This window comes from Sus scrofa, chromosome 3 (assembly GCF_054392235.1).
Source record: "Sus scrofa isolate SSC_HxYL_T2T_F1_AM1 chromosome 3, Sscrofa_HxYL_maternal_Yorkshire_Landrace_v2.0, whole genome shotgun sequence".
In the NCBI taxonomy this organism is placed as follows: domain Eukaryota; kingdom Metazoa; phylum Chordata; class Mammalia; order Artiodactyla; family Suidae; genus Sus; species Sus scrofa.
The window spans coordinates 22,528,298-22,542,251 of NC_139385.1; the positions used below are offsets into that span (position 1 = coordinate 22,528,298).

General features: G+C 47.5%; 1 protein-coding gene across 14 annotated transcripts in view; it reads left to right on the forward strand.

Moving 5' to 3' along the window:
• Positions 1-13,954, forward strand: part of LOC100519166 (uncharacterized) — a 191,758-nt gene that overhangs the window by 24,640 nt on the left and 153,164 nt on the right. For 2 of the 14 annotated variants that reach the window (XM_085017188.1, XM_085017187.1), the window contains exon 1: positions 3,683-3,950. The exons of the other annotated variants lie outside the window; for them this stretch is intronic. The gene's annotated coding sequence lies outside the window, so the exon portion shown is untranslated. Of the gene's footprint in view, positions 1-3,682; positions 3,951-13,954 lie in introns of those variants that run through there. 14 annotated transcript variants of the gene reach the window in all.

A 13,954-nucleotide genomic window follows, 5' to 3' on the forward strand; every position in this document is an offset into this window, starting at 1 on the left:
AAAGAGCAACGGGTTTCGCAGCTATTTCTTGATTTAAATGCATATGAAGACTATGTGTCATGGACGGAGACAGGAGAAGCTTTTATGTCTTTATCCAGTGACTTGTTGAAGGCACCTATCCTGGATGGTGGTCAAGGTCAACAGTTATGGATTTTCTCTTCCATGTCATTGAATAAGTAATAACTAGACATTTCAGCTCAGAGGCTGGGATAATGGAGGATCCATTTATTAAATGACATGGCAGTCTTTCCATGGAATGATGTGTGAGCATGTTGATGTTTTTACTTTCTGGCATTGTGTTCCTGCTGTTGGCTCCACCATTACCCCCAAACCCTCCATTTGCCTGGAGGTGGTGGGGCAGCTGTGCACCTCCCGCTGCGCAGACCCGGGAGTGAGGTGGGTCACGGGGCCGGCTTGCTGTCCGCCCACCCAGGAGCCGGAGCTGGAGGGGTGAGCCAGAGAGGGGTTGAGCCACGCTCTCCCTTCTGGCGGTGCACCCCTGGCAGGGCCCCGGCCGGGGGTCCAGGATGCTGGCTGGCCCTTGCCCATCATCCCCAGGCCCCAGCTGGCAGCAACGCGTCGACCGGGTCCGCTCAAGCAAGGTAAGCGGGCGCCTCTCTCGGTTTCTGCGCGGCAGGCCTCTCGTCCCGTGGGCGTTCCCCATCTGTGCTTGGGCCCAGGCCCTTCTCTCCCTCTGTCCGATCCGCCTTCCTCTTGCCTCCTCTAGCCTCGGTTCCCTTCTCTGGTTGGCGGGGATCTCTCTCTGTTCCCCGGCGGTGGCAGTCCCGCAGCGGGCGGTGCTGTCGCTTCCCGGGGGTGGGGGTGGGGCTGGCTTTTGGCCTCCTGTCCTCAGGGGCCCCACTGGGAACCTCTCGCCTGGACCTGGGTTGGGTGAGTCACCTTTGTGGAGGTTAGTCAGCCTCCAGGCCTCTTTTGTGTCCTCATCTGTCTGCTCCCTTTTCCCTCGCGTGGGGTGGGGTGGGGTGGCTTCTGGGGCTTCTGTTGGACCCGTCTGTACATTTTGTTTGGACCTGTCGGGTCCCTGGGCTAAGAGGAGCCACTCTAGCTGCTGATCTGGGTCAGAGCCGGGCCTGCTGGCCGGGGGCACCCCGCCCGGTGGCCCAGGGCACTCCGGCCGCCCGGGCTGGATGGAACCTGGCTGGGGTCGGCCTTCAGTTCCCCTGGGTTCCCGGGGCTAGCTGCAGGATGGGCAGAGTGGGCCCTGCTTGCGCCCGAAGAAGCCTCTTTTCCAAGGGTGCCCGAGCAGGACTCCTTGAGGGAGGCTCCTCTGCTGCGCATCCTGGTTGGCTGGTCTCGCCGTGGTCCGTTAATATTCGGCCGGACTGCCCTCATCTTGGCGCCTGAAGGAGGTGGTCTCCACGTTCCTCCTGAGCCGATATCCTGGTCAGGCTGTGGTTTCCTTGAGAGGCTGGTTTCCCCTGCGTCGTTGAACCCCATTCCCAGTGTTGGCTCAGATCTGGGAGAGTGTGGAAATCTGAGGTTGGTGGTTGGTGGTTGGTGGGTTGTCTGGCTTGCTTTGCTTGCTTCCCTCCTTTTCCGAGGCTTTGCCCCCTGGAGCCTTTAATGAGTTTGGGCCTAGAGGGTACGTTGTGAAAAGTCGGCTGCATTTGGAACTTGGTTGACGTTTTCACGCATGGATTCTCTTTGTTTACTTATGTCCGAATGTCTGTGTGTCTGTATGTAGGTGTGTATGAAACGGGTGGGTTTTTGTGTATGTTTGGTGGTATTTGGGTGAGCGTTGCTAAGGTTCTCCCATGGGGTGCATTGCGATCTTGGTCGGGATGGCGTTAGGGCTTGGGCCAGGCTGTCTGCCAGAGGGAGAGGGGAGAGACGATGGCACGCGACGAAACCCTGGGGCAGCCGACATCTAAGCTGTGTCCAGAGACAGAGCGGTCCATCGAGGGGATTGGGAGGGATCCGTCCGTCCGCCTTCAGGAAGAATTCAGGCAAGTGTGAGGCCCACGGTCAGTGGGAGACCCTTGGGGGGAGAGGGTGTGAAGAGGATGCATGCCCGCTCTTTGGGGGCGGGCGTTCCGTTAGGTGAGCACCGTCGGTTGTGCCCTAGGGTAGCAACTCCCGTCTTTTCTGAACATCGGGTCCACTATCCCTGTAGCTGTCTCAAGGGTTTAGTCCTATCTGGAACGGTATGGTGCATTTCTGGCTTTGTTTCTTTGTTTCTTTCTCTTTGGCCGTCGGTGGTCAGCTCCCTGAGGGAAGGGGCCATGGTTTTCTTCATCTTTGCCTCATGGACTGTGTTTGGCCCAAGGGACCAGTGAAATGCTTCTGGTGAAGGACTGACTCGGTGATGGTTGCTGAGGCAGGCCCCAAATTCACAGATGAAGACCGACACCCCCCAGGACGCGCTGTCGGGCTGGAAGCGCTGTTGACCGAGGGCACGGGCATGTTCTAGCTGTGTGTTCTGGATCGGTGGCCTTTGGCGGTGGAGTGGCCTGACCCCGGTGGAGTGCGTGTGTGAGAAGGGAATGTGGAGCGCTTTAGGGTAGAGAGTAACGTGACTGCGCGGCGGTGGGTGAGTGAGCCTTGTCCTCCTTGTGACTCTGCTTGGACGAGACCTGGTGGACGATCAGATGGCAAGAGTCAGCATATTGGTTGGACACGTTGAGGTTGGGTGAGGGGCCAGTGCTAGGGACCAAGCTCCCTTTCCCCGGGTTCCGGGGACCAGCTGTCCAAGTCCTTTTGGCGCTGAGGCTGGGGATGCAGGCCCAAGGCCGAGGGAGTCATGGGCCACCCCCCTCCCCGGTTCCACCACCCGTCCTGCTGGCTTTCTGCTTGTGCTGTTGGCTCCCCATCCCTGGTTGCCTGGAGGTCATGCATGATCTGAGCGCGTGTTCTGGTTTCATTGATGTGCATACAGCTGCCCAGGCTTCCCGGAAGTACTTGCCGAAAAGACTTCTTCCCGTTCTATGTTCTTGCCTCCTTTGTCAAAGATGAATTTGGCCGTCAGTGTCTGGGTTTCCTTCTGGGTTCTCTGGTCTGTTCCATTGGTCTCGCTGTGGGCTTTGGTACCAGTGCCACACAGTCTTGATGACGGTGGCCTTGTAATTTTGCCTGCAGTCTGGGAGAGTGATGCCTCCTGCTTGCTTTTGGTTCGTCAGGATTGCTTTGGCAGGTCTTGGTCTTTGGTGGTGGCACATAGGTTTTTGGATTGCTTGTTCCAGGTGTGTGAGAAGTGTCACGGGTAATTGGGTAGAGATTGTATTGAATCAGTAGATTGCTTTGGGTAGTGTGGCTGTGTTTGCAATAGTAATTGTGCCAAGCCAGGAGCATGAAATTGTTTTAGTAGACACACGTTAAGTGGAGTTAGCAACGGGCTTCATGCCTATTTCTTGACTTAAATGCACAGGAAGCGTATGTGTCGTGTACGGGGATAGGAGAGGCTTTGGGGTCCTTAGGCAGTGGCTTGTGGAAGACAGCTTTTCTGGGTGGTGGTGGTCAGGGATTTTCTCTTCCATGTCATTGCGTCAGTACTAGCCTTTTCAGCTCAGACCCTGGGGTAGTGGTGTACGCAATTTGTAAATAAGATGGCAGGCTTTCGGTTGAGGGATGTGTGACCTTGCTGATTGTTTGCTTTAGGGCTGTTGGTGCTGGGGGCCCCGCCCCTCCCCCTCTCCCCAACTCCGCCCCCCGCCCCCCGCCCCCCGGGGTTGCCCGGAGGTGGTGCTAGCCGGCGCACACCTCCCGCTGCGCAGACCCGGGAGTGAGGTGGGTCACGGGGCCGGCTTGCTGTCCGCCCACCCAGGAGCCGGAGCTGGAGGGGTGAGCCAGAGAGGGGTTGAGCCACGCTCTCCCTTCTGGCGGTGCACCCCTGGCAGGGCCCCGGCCGGGGGTCCAGGATGCCGGCCGGCCCTTGCCCATCGTCCCTAGTCCCCAGCTGGCAGCAACGCGTCGACCGGGTCCGCTCAAGCAAGGTAAGCGGGCGCCTCTCTCGGTCTCTGCGCGGCAGGCCTCTCGTCCCGTGGGCGTTCCCCATCTGTGCTTGGGCCCAGGCCCTTTTCTCCTTTGTTTTGATTTTTCAAAGACACAAATTTATAAATTTATATAACATCTTCTTGGTGATCAGATATTTTTATTTTTTTGCCAGTAACTAGTTGAAGGTACTACGGAGAAAGCATGCTGTTGGCTAGAGTAGAACCTATGTACCCGTTTTACCCTGGATCTCTTTTTTGTGTGTGACTTTTTTTTCAAGTATTATTGAAGTATGTTTTGTGTACAAGAATGTGCTCATTGCTGATGTCCCATAAATTTATTCCACCATATTTACACACATATCCATTCTTGTTCATATTCTTTCCTTACATAGATTATCATGGAATGCTGCATAATGTTCTCTTTGCTGTACAACAGATCTCCGTGGGGAGTCATTCCATATATGTCAGTGTGCATACGATAGTTCCAATTCCCCAGTCCCTCCCTCCCATGTTGTTGTGACATTTTGTATCTTCTTTCTGAATTTATTATAAAAAATGATTCCTATGCGTAGTGGATATGTTTGTGCAAAAATAAGCTAGTGAGAAGCTGTAAATGTTATGGCTCTTAAAACCTATTCTAAACTTGTTTTGTTTGTCCACGTGGAGGTATATCTTTTTCTGTGACTATCCTCTTTCCTCAGAAATTTGTGGTTCACTGGAAAGAAGTGTCTTTCTTCTTCGTTGAGGTTTTTAGTCTACATTCAAGAGGGTTTTTTAGTCGTTTTTAGGGCCACACTCATGGCATTTCGAGGTTCCTAGACCAGCTGTTGAATTGGAGTTGTAGCTGCTGGCCTACATTACAGCCACAGCAACTTCAGATCTGAGCCACATCTGTATCCTTCACCTCAGATCACAGCAATGACATATCCTCAATCAGAGGAAAAAGGGCAGGGATAGAACCTACATTCTCCTGGGTGCTAGTCAGATTTGTTTCCACTGAGCCATGAAAGGAACTCCTATATTTTTGATAATACCTGTGATGAAGGTAGATACAACTCTGCTTTTAGCTTTGGGGCAATTGTCCTAACAGTCTGGTAGTAATGGCATTTTCCAAATCCAAGTTTAGGTTTCTTCCTCATATTATTGTTTTGAGGATATATATGAGGGCAAGTTTTCCCTATGTTATTTTGGATGGCTATTTTAATTAAGACCTTCTTTCTACATATACAAATCAGTTTGAAATGATACAGGTGTTACGAGAACTGAGAAATCTACAGCCTATAATTTAGTAATAGAAGAAAGTTAAGTCATTGGAAGGAGTGATAGCACTCAGAATTTTGCTGAATTCCCAGTTTAGAGCACGTATTTCTATAGATTAGATGATGAAAATTCTAAAACCTGTGGTGTGCACCTAGTCCCACCAGCGTAGGTGGACTTATTTTTCCAAAGGTAATTTAAGATACTGTGGTGCTTTTCTAAAAATGAGGTGTCTCAGTGCTACCTTTTTCCAAGCTTCCATCTGAGCTATGGTCCTGGTGCTTGCTGCCTTGCATCCTTAAAGTAACATGTGTTCTGGAATCCCCATTGTGGCACAGTGGAAACAAATCTGATTAGGAACCGTGAGGCTGAGGATTTGATCCCTGGCCTCACTCAGTGGGGTAGGGATTCAGCATTGCCATGAGCTGTGGTGTAGTTTGCAAACATGGCTTGGATCTGGCATTGTCTGTGGCTGAGGAGTAAGCCAGCCGCTGTAGCTCTGATGGGACCCCTAGCTTGGGAACCTCCATATGTTGCAGGTGTGGCCCTAAAACAAACAAACAAACATAAAGATAGTGTGTGTCCTGAAAACTATTGCTGATGGTTCATCTGAGCCCATTAACAGGCCTCTGTATGTCTCTGTGATAGACAAAGAGGCACTTATGGTCCTGAACAGTTAGGTAAGGGATAAAATCAATTTTGATTCTCAATGAGATGAAAGGTCTCTGACAGCCTACCTTTATTCCCAGAGTTGCTATTTATTTATTTATTATTACTTTTTTTATTTTCCCACTGTACAGCAAGGGGATCAAGTTATCCTTACATGTATACATTACAATTACATTTTTCCCCCCACCCTTTGTTCTGCTGCAACATGAGTATCTAGACAAAGTTCTCAATGCTACTCAGCAGGATCTCCTTGTAAATCTATTCTAAGTTGTGTCTGATAAGCCCAAGCTCCAGATCCCTCCCACTCCCTCCCCCTCCCATCAGGCAGCCACAAGTCTTTTCTCCAAGTCCATGATTTTCTTTTCTGAGGAGATGTTCATTTGTGCTGGATATTAGATTCCAGTTATAAGTGATATCATATGGTATTTGTCTTTGTCTTTCTGGCTCATTTCACTCAGTGTGAGAGTCTCTAGTTCCACCCATGTTGCTGCAAATGGCAATATGTCATTCTTTTTTATGGCTGAGTAGTATTCCATTGTGTATATATACCACATCTTCCGAATCCAATCCTCTGTTGATGGACATTTAGGTTGTTTCCATGTCCTGGCTATTGTGAATAGTGCTGCAATGAACATGCGGGTGCACGTGCCTCTTTTAAGTAGAGTTTTGTCTGGATAGATGCCCAAGAGTGGGATTGCGGGGTCATATGGAAGTTCTATGTATAGATTTCTAAGGTATCTCCAAACTGCTCTCCATAGTGGCTGTACCCAGAGTTGCTATTTTAGCTGTACACATATTTCTCAGTTAGCATGTACTCTAGTGAGTGAAGTAACAAAGCTTGCTTTTCCCCTCCTATTTTTTAAGTTATGTAAGAGAGGGAGAGAAAGAAGTCCCTCTAGGTCATAGAAACTCTGAGCAAAGGATGCATAACATGTCTTCTGCCACCCAGAAAAAATTTGGCCACACCACAGGTTTGCCCCAGTATGTCCATCCTCAGACATACTCACGCACATCACACTTTTGGGGAGCAGCTTATGAGTAATTACTGACGTGACCAACAAGATCAGAGACATAAGAAAAACAAAAATAGAAACACAAGGGTCTTTTATGTGTGTGATAAATGGTGCACTCTCATGGAATTTCCCCTTCTTTTTTTTTTTTTTTTTTTTTTTGTTGTTGTTGTTGTTGTTGTTGCTATTTCTTGGGCCGCTCCCGCGGCATATGGAGGTTCCCAGGCTAGGGGTAAAATCGGAGCTGTAGCCACCGGCCTACGCCAGAGCCACAGCAACGCGGGATCCGAGCCGCGTCTGCAACCTACACCACAGCTCACGGCAACGCCGGATCGTTAACCCACTGAGCAAGGGCAGGGACCGAACCCGCAACCTCATGGTTCCTAGTCGGATTCGTTAACCACTGCGCCACGACGGGAACTCCGAATTTCCCCTTCTAATTGTGGGAAAGATCTCTCTTTTCAGGTGATAGCACTCATAGTGTACCCGTTTGATTTATTTTCCTACAACTTTGCATGATAGTGCATTTTTCTTGGGGTCCTACCACAGACATGAGCTTATAAAATACCTATCTAACCTAGGTTAGACAGGCACCTGTCTAACCTCTTACTAGTTTAAATAGTAATGTGACCTATCATGGATGAGTACTTCTTTTTAAATCTTATCTTGTGATAATAAATAATAACAGTAATAACAATAACAGTAATATTAGTAATGGTTAAAATTTCTTAGCTTATGTCCTGACATTGTTCTATATGTTTCCATATATTAATCATCATGAGTTACTATTTTTTATTCCATTTTTGAAGTACCTCCAGCATATATGGAAGTTCACAGACCAGGTATAGAATATGAGACACATCTGTGACCTATGCCACAGTGTCAATGCTGGATCCTTAACTCACTGTGCCACAGTGGAAACCAAGAAGTTATTGTTGTTATCCCCACTTGACAGATGAGGAAACTGAGGCCCAGAGAAAGTAAGAAATTTGCTCCCAGGTGTAAAGTTGGCAGAGAAGGATTCAAGCATTGCATTCTTAATCACTCTGCTGTGTTTCCAGAGGCCCTAATTATTTCAGGACTTTTGCATAATTATTGAGAGCTTGGGTTTTGTGTGCCTCTTCTTGGGTGATGTTGGTGTTTTGGTCCAGGTAGGCCCACTCATTGAGTTTCTTGCCTAGGTTCAGAGGAATGTGGGAAATAAAAGAGTAAAGCAGATCAAAGAGTAGAGCATCACATTTATTACTGAGAGGGGACATATTCTTCTTATATGTGGCTTGTTCCCAAGAGGAAGAAAGGGCAGAGCTGAGCCAGGAGGTCTATTTTACCCCAAGTTTAGTGGTCAGCTAGGTCAGGCCATCTCCTGGGGATGGAGACAGTGAAGAGACAGGGGGGCCTGGAATGAGTGGTTAGGGCACACACTTCCTGATGGAAGCCAGGAATGTGGAGAGAGGGTGGTCCTCTTAGCGTGCAAGATAGGAGATCTTCAAGTCTGGAATCTAGTGAACAGTTCACAGTACTCGTAGAATTAGGAAATGGAAGGGTTTTCTGTGATTTCAGGGATAATTTTGTGGCTCAGTGACAGAATTGCACAGTGGTAAAAATACAGATGGAATCCTCCTGTGTTTGTATGACACTGCTTCATAGATCACCTTCACTGTTTTCTAGAATTTACAAGTAAAACCCTCTGAAACTAGGTGCTGCTGTTTCCTTTCTGCAGACAGAAGAAAGAGAAAAATTAAAAAGATCATAGGAAAACATGAAATAAACTGTCTATTAAAGTATTTCAGATAAATAGAGGAGATACTGTATCCAGTGAGCACTATTACCTAGGTATAGCACAACTCTACATGTATATGTGTGTGTGTCTCTGCCTAGGGATGTGTGTATATATACTATGTATATATGTATGGGGTCACAAGCTCCAAGAAACTTCCAGCCACATGCTTGTACACTCATTTGCAGCTCTCTAAACCTGAATGGAATGAAAGCCCCTGACTCTCCTTGGAGAGTTTGAATGGAACCACTTGGCTTTCTGGTCCTCAGAAAGGGCCTCCCCCTCCAGTGCACTCTCAATACATGGATCATGTTCAGGAACCCCCACCACACATCACCTCTAATGCTTTCATTGTCAGCTTTACCTTCAAGACAGCTTTCAACATCTCCCTCTGTTCCCTGGTCCATTGGCTCCCACAGGATACATGATATTAGAATTCACATGCAGTGTCTTCATCATAGCCCCCTGTGAATATTGGCCTTTTCTCACAAGATGGGTCAACTAGGAGTGAGTGAGTGAGTTTACCTGCATCTCAGTTTCTACCTCTGTATGAGGTAATAGCAGATGCTAACATGTTTTGTCCTCATGAGGACTGAATGAGTCCAAATCATGTATTTTGGTTTTTATTTATTTATTTATTTATTTATTTATTTATTTATTTGTCTTTTTGTCTTTTGTCTTTTTGTTGTTGTTGTTGTTGTTGCTATTTCTTGGGCCGCTCCCGCGGCATATGGAGGTTCCCAGGCTAGGGGTTGAATCGGAGCTGTAGCCACTGGCCTATGCCAGAGCCACAGCAACGCGGGATCCGAGCCGCGACTGCAACCTGCACCACAGCTCACGGCAACGCCGGATCGTTAACCCACTGAGCAAGGGCAGGGACCGAACCCGCAACCTCATGGTTCCTAGTCGGATTCGTTAACCACTGCGCCACGACGGGAACTCCGTATTTTGGTTTTTAAATCTTTTCTCACACCTGGGTGAGGCAGTTTCTGAGTAATTGGTAGGCAGCTTTGGAGGACTTATGCAGCCTACATGGGCTCTGACATCTGACTCAAGAATGCTGAACCTCAGCCTTGGGGAGTGGGAGCTCATGGTTTCAGGAGTTCCTCAGGCGATAGTGCAGGAAATCACCCTCAGAAGCATGAGGCAAGGTGGGACCTTTTAACATCCCAAGATCACTTGGTAGTGAGTGAAACAGGGTACCTGGAAACAGATCCCAGGGTTCAGAACCCATTCACAGGCTGAGTGTGTGGGTCAAGCATGGTTGGCATCGTTTTTGAAGAGCCAAAGACAAGAGCAGCACTTCCTATACCATGACCCTTATGTGATGGTTCAGACCACATCCTTCCTTTTTCTCCAGGGCTCTGTGACCCCCTGAGGTGTACCTCCCCATGTTGTGAAAGGGACCAGGATGTGGATTTTGCACAAGTCCAGCCCCAGCATCTGGGGACAGACTCAAGGAGACCCCCCACTGTGACCATTTATTTTATTGCCGATACTGAAACCTAAGTTGACGTGTGAGCACAAACAGACCCATGGAGTTTACCCTGTGAAATCAACCCAGCTTTGCTTCTCTGCTAAAGCCACTTTACTCCCCAATGTCCCCTCACAGTTTTAGCTGCAGCTGTGATGACTCCATGAGCCCCAGACCCTTGTATCACACTGAGCACTTGGTATTTCTCCTCTGCTGTCAGGAGGCCTTGTGTACAGTCTCCTTCCAAACAGTCTCATTCCCATCTATTTGGCAAATACACCCTCCTGCCTTCATGCCCATGCAGATGCTCATGGAGGAATTCTTGCCTTCATATTGACTCCCCTCTTCTCTTAAATACACAGATATCCTCATGTCACATGGCCTCTGCCTTAGGTCAGGGTCTGGATCTGATTTCATGTCTCCATCTCTATCTCCTTTGCTCCCCTGGTCCAGCCATCCTTGTCCTCAGCCTCCAATCATTGTCATGGTCTGCCACCTGGTTTATCCTTTTTCCAAAGTGGTAGGCATTGTGTATTTAAATTGAAATATCCCCCCTGAAAAAAAATCAGACTTCCTGCTGTGGCACATCACTTTAAGGAAGTGCTGTTGTCTCTGTGGTGGCACAGGTCGATCCCTGGCCTAGTGTAGTGGGTTAAGAATCCATCATTGCTATAGCTGCAGCATAGGTTGCAGCTTCACCTAGGATTTTATCTCTGGCCTGGGAACATCCATACGCCATGGATATGGAGGAAAAAAACAAAACCACAAAACCTCAGAGTTCCAATCGTGGTGCATCAGAAATGAATCCGACTAGGAAACATGAGGTTTCAGGTTCAATACCTGGCCCTACTCAGTAGGTTAAGAATCCAGTTTTGCCATGAGCCATGGTGTATGTCACAGACATGGCTTGGGTATAATGTTGCTGTGGCTGTGGTGTAGGATGGCAGTTGTAGCCCCAAGTGGACCCCTAGCCTGGAAACCTCCATATGCCACAAATGTGGCCCTAAAAAGCAAACCAAAAAACATCAAGTCTTTATTTCTGTGTCACCTCCCTCCATCTTCTAAGCCAAGGTGGCCTGTACCCAAATTTCTGCCATTCCTTCACTGCATTCTGGCCCCTCTGGATTTTGGCTGGTCCTCACACATGCCATGATCAGTGCTCTATCACCTTTTTTGTCCCTCATCCCACAAAGCTTCTCTCCAGATATCCGCCATATTCTTGTTCCCCCCTTCAGAGAGGCTCCTGCACCACTCCTGCCAAGAACCAGTCAAGTCCACTGCTTCCCCTTTTTCCTACTTATGTAATCAGTAAAACTCACCACCTGACATGCCATATTTTCTGTTTAATTTTAGTACTTGGAATCTTCTTTTCCTTCCAACACAAAGACATAGGTTTTTTTTTTAGTTTTAAGTAACCTTTTCCAACACAAACACAATTTATGAGCTGTGAGGCAGTGTCATTTACCTTATCATTTCATTTTTCCCCTAGTTTTTCTTCATATGACTGCATCTGTGACATACGGGAGTTCCCAGGCTAGGGGTCGAATTGGAGCTGCAGCTGTGGCTTGTGCCACAGCCACACCGATGCCAGATCTGAGCTGCATCTGTGACCTGTGTTGAAGCTTGTGGCAATGCTGGATCCTTAACACACTGAGTGAGGCCAGGGACATTTTTTTCTTCTTTTATATCTCTCTCTTTTTTTTTTCTCTCTCTGTATTTTTAGAGCTATACCCATGGCAGAGGGAAGTGCCCAGGCTAGGGATCCAATCAGAGATGTAGCCACCAGCCTATACCACAGACACAGCAACTTGGGATCCCAGCCACATCTGGGACCTACACCACAGTTTGTGAAAGCACTGGATGCTTAACCCACCGAGCAAGGCCTAGGATCAAATCTGCATCCTCACAGACACTATGTCAGGTTCTTAACATGCTGAGCCACCGCAGGAACTTCTCATTTATCTTATCATTATGCTACCTGTGCCATTTACTTCTTTGATTCCCTCCAGTTATCAAAGTGTTGTGTGCAGCCTCCCTTCCACTGTGAGAAAAACCAGTCTGTGCTCATCATCTATTGAGACGGTGCCATTTATGAATAAAGAAACTAATTGTGGGGTCAGACATCATTATGTGAGAAAATAAACAAAAACCTTGAGACTTCCCTGGATTTCCACTGAGGAGTGAGTGGGAGATGGTGAGGGAGAGATGACAGGCAGTGATGTGGAGCTCCCCCCAAATTGTCAAATTAGATTTCTTCTGGGTCAGAAAACACATACTGCAATATTCTTGCAGGAGAAAGAAGCAAACTTCATGGGACTTACAAAGTTTAATTTTTCACATGTAACCATCATTATAATAGAATACAAATTTTATATAATTTATTTCTAAGCATACCATTTAACTATTTCAAGAAGCTTTTCTTCTTTAATGATACAAACATGGGCAAGAAATCTGTTTTTACCAACTTACAACTGTGGGGAATTTAAATCTAGAAAGATAATATAACTCTTGCCCACTAAGAATGTATATTGATAAGCTGCTTCTATTTTCAAATTTATAATGCAATTTTTGTACAGAAAATGACTATGTATTCCACTTATAATATTGATATATAATAGTTACCAATATTGTTTTGAGAAATGTGGCTTAAGGAAGCTTCAAACTGAGTAAAAGATTCGTCTCTTCAGTACAACATTTTTTTCATCACTAATGCAAGTGAACACAAGGATTCTGTGAATATAGAAAAAGTCCCACATTTCTTGGTGTGTTTTTAGAACTGAAATATATTTGGATGGGAGAAGATGATTGGGAAGGAACTCACTGCTTTGCTCAGCAGATAAAGTTGGTGGAGCCACCCTACAGCCACTGGCCTCAGTGTAGTTTAGGTAGGGATCCATCAGAGGGGATGGATGTGACCTGGCAGCTTAGGAGGCCTGAGTGGTGGAGAGGGAACAGCATGACTTTTAATACCCAGGTCCACTCCTGGGGAAAGAGCCATCAGGGCTTGGTGCTTGGCCTCCTGGCTTGTTTGGAAAGACTTCATGTAATGTGATGGTTCTCATGACGTCTTCAGGAATTTGAGTTCTTTGAACATTTCCACCACCTGCTCTTCTTGTTTAGACAGCTTGACTCTCTCTTTATCTAATTCTTGAGCCAGAGAACTTAGTTCCTCCATCAAAATCAGGTTGAACTTCAGCATCTCTCTGTAGGTGTCTGTGAGGCTGGGTATATTTAATGACTCTGTCTCTAGCTTGGCCTTCTCTAAAGATGTCTCCATCTCTGCATTATCCTTTTGAGCAGCACAGATCTTGTCAGTGGGTTGGCCTTTCTCCTCAATATGTGCAGCCAGTGTTTTTGCGAGCTGCTTTTTCCATCTCAGGTAAAATTGACTTTGAACAGACTGAAGCAGTCACAGTGTAAAGAAGAGACCTACCAAGAAGGGGCTGATGACAGCCCAACACACCACTGTCTCCCACTGGAGGCTCTGGGTAGTGAACCATGAACCAAAGCCATTGGGCAGCAGCAACACCAGCACCTCACTCAGCTGCCCAAGGATCAGCCCAAAGCTAAGCTCCACAGAGGATGGCAGCCCCTCCATGGCACTTATCCAGCACAGGACTCTGCCAGTTAACATGGATCCACCAGAAACAACAAACCCCAATATTCTGCATGGAACCCAACCAGCAGCTGCCATCCTGGATTGGTCAGTTATCTGCTCAGTGTTGGGGGAGGGTGAGAGAGGGGAGATTTGTAAATAAAATGTGACTCTCCCCATCATTATCTCAAGGGAATTTTTCTTTACCTCTTTCTTATTGTA